The 2,745-nt window shown below is 47.7% G+C and overlaps 1 pseudogene; it reads left to right on the plus strand.

The window, feature by feature from the left end:
- The first annotated feature begins 433 nt into the window (after positions 1–433).
- Positions 434–1,489, plus strand: LOC147380191 (palmitoyltransferase ZDHHC16-like; annotated as a pseudogene).
- Positions 1,490–2,745: the final 1,256 nt, after the last annotated feature.

Here is a 2,745-nt window from a genome sequence, read left to right on the forward strand (position 1 = left end):
CCTTTCCACTTCATCCCTCCAGTTTGTTCATTCAACAAGTATTTATTAAGTACTTCCATGATCCAGGAGGCCTGGGTTCGATTCCTGGATTGGGAAGATTCCCTGGAGGAGAGCATGGCAACCCACTCCAGTATTCTTGCCTGGAGAATCCCTATGGACAGAGGAGCTTGGCGGGTTACAGTCCTTGTGGTTGAAAGAGTCGGACATGACTGAGCAACTAAGCACAGCACAGGGCAGGCAGGAAACCCTGGACACCTCTGCTACTGTGGCCAGGCCCACAGGGCCATGTGGATAGCTTTGTGCACATTGGTCAGGCTCCATTCAGTGGTCTGTCCACACAGACAATTCCAGAGACCCTGCTTGAGCTTGGAGCTGCCTCCCTATTTCCCACAGCTGGTGACTGGCCCAGTAGGCCTCAGCCTTAGGTCTTTACCTCTAAGCTGCCCACTTGTGGGGCAAGGAGGGACAGGAACCATGCTGGCCCCTCACATTGCTATGTTTTCCTAGGAGCCATGCAGGGCCAGAGGAGCCTGCGGCTGGGCCCTGCCCGCCTCTGCCTGCGCCTGTGTCTGCTCCTGGGTTACAGGTGCCACTGCCCACCTCTGCTCCATGGCCTGATGCAGCGCCAGCGCTATGGCAAGGTCTGCCTCTGCTCCCTGCTCTACAACTCCTTCGGGGGCAGTGACACCGCCATGGACGCTGCCTTTGAGCCTATCTACTGGCTGGTGGACAACATGATCCGCTGGTATGGGGTGGCGTTCGTGCTGCTGGTGATTGTGCTGACCAGCTCCATTGTGGCCATCGCCTACATGTGTGTCCTGCCTCTCATCCTCCAAACCTACTCCATGGCCTGGCTCTGCTGGCATTTCTTCTATAGTCACTGGAATCTGATTCTCATCTTCCATTCTGTCTTCCATTTCTACTAGGCTATCACCACCCGACCTGGATACCCACCCCAGGGAAGGAATGATAGGACAACAGTCTCTATCTTTAAGAAGTGCATTAACCCCATGCCAGCCCGAACACACCACTGCAACATCTACAATAGCTATGGAAGCTGGGACCTTTTCCAGGAGGCTTATGCTGCCATCGAGACTTGCCACCAGACCCACCACCCATTTTCTCCTTCCAAGAAAGAGTGACTCACAAGAGTCTTGTCTACCTCTGGTTCCTGTGCAGTTCTGTGGCACTTGCCCTGGGTGCCCTAACTGTATGGCAGGCTGTGCTCATCAATCAAGGTGAGACTAACATCGAAAGGCACATCAACAAGAAGGAGCATCGGTGGCTGCAGGCCAAGAGCAGAGTTTTTAGGAATCATTACAACTATGGCTGCTTGGACAACTGGAAGGTATTCCTGGGTGTGGACACAGGAAGGCACTGACTTACTCAGGTGTTGTTACCTTCCAGTCATTTGTCCCACGGGAACAGAATGAGCTGGGATCCCCTGCCCTGGGTGACTGCTCACTCAGCCTCTGTGATGGCAGTGTGAGCATGTGAGCTGGAGTGTGTCAGCCACAACTTGAGTACCACCATGCTTCCTGTGTTGCCTCAAGGGCCTCCAAGGATAGCTTCTTGGGATCCTTGAGCCAAAAGAGCCAGTGGGCCTGCCCCAGGGTACCATGCGGGGACAGCTCAAGGACCGGTATCCTGGCCATTGCAGAAGCAAGGCACGATGTGGAGAAATCCTAGGACTGATGTCCCTTTACTCAGGCAAACAGAAGTTCCAGCCCCAGACTAGAGATCAGGCAGCTAGCAACCTTGCCAGGTTGACCCCGATCTCCTCCAGGTTACAGCACTGGGGTTGGCCACTACCTCTTCTACTTGCGGTCTGAGGAAACAGCTGAATGGTAGAGATGAGATTCTGGCTTCTCAACAGGGCAAAGATACCAGGCCTACTGCTGAGGTTACTGCCACTTCTTATGTGCTGCCGAAGGGAGCAAAAATAAAGGTATTTGATTTTATTAAAAAAAAAAAATGTTACATAAGGAAGGATCACGCATAGTGTTGTGAATTTCATATATAAAATATGTATATCTTGTATATTTCAATGAAACTCTTCTATTAGTAGTTTTCTTCTACAAAGAGTAAAAATTCTAGAAATAAAATGAATGATTCTGGTTTGGCTTTTAAAATATGTTCATAAAATACGAAGATAAAGTTTCAAGACCACTTCTATAAATAAATATGATCTATCCACATCTAATTAATATACATTAATAATTGCTGGCACCTCTTGTATTGCTTGCTTGGCATTTTGTAGATATTTTCTAATTTAATCCTCCTAATGACCTTGTGATTTAGGTTTTACTACTCTAATTCATCATATGAAGCAATTGAATCCACAGGTTCTAGTGGATCTGTTATTCCAAGTCAAGTGTCACTGCCCGAGTGAAATGATAGGCCTGAACTTCTAGAAGTTCTCTCACTTGAATGCAAGTATTTGCTTGAAGACTTGATTTTTGGAAAGAAGACAGGAAAAGAAATTATAATAAAAAGTAATTATCCCCAATTTTCTCACCACATAGAAGCAAAGTAAAATTAGCCCGGGGTGACACTGATTCTGTTTCACCTATTGTTAACTCACTACTCTGTTTCTCAGTCTCTAAATTATTCTTATCTCAAAGAAAAATGTGTGTGGCAGGGGAGGTCAATTAAACCTTTGAAAGTAGCTCAGGTATGTGCCAGGGACTGTGCTTGGAATATCATAAACACATAACACAAGAAAACGTTGGGGGTAGTAGGAGG

This window comes from Bos grunniens, chromosome 1 (assembly GCF_055505025.1).
Source record: "Bos grunniens cultivar Pamir isolate PY7600 chromosome 1, Bosgru_T2T1.0, whole genome shotgun sequence".
Lineage (NCBI taxonomy): Eukaryota > Metazoa > Chordata > Mammalia > Artiodactyla > Bovidae > Bos > Bos grunniens.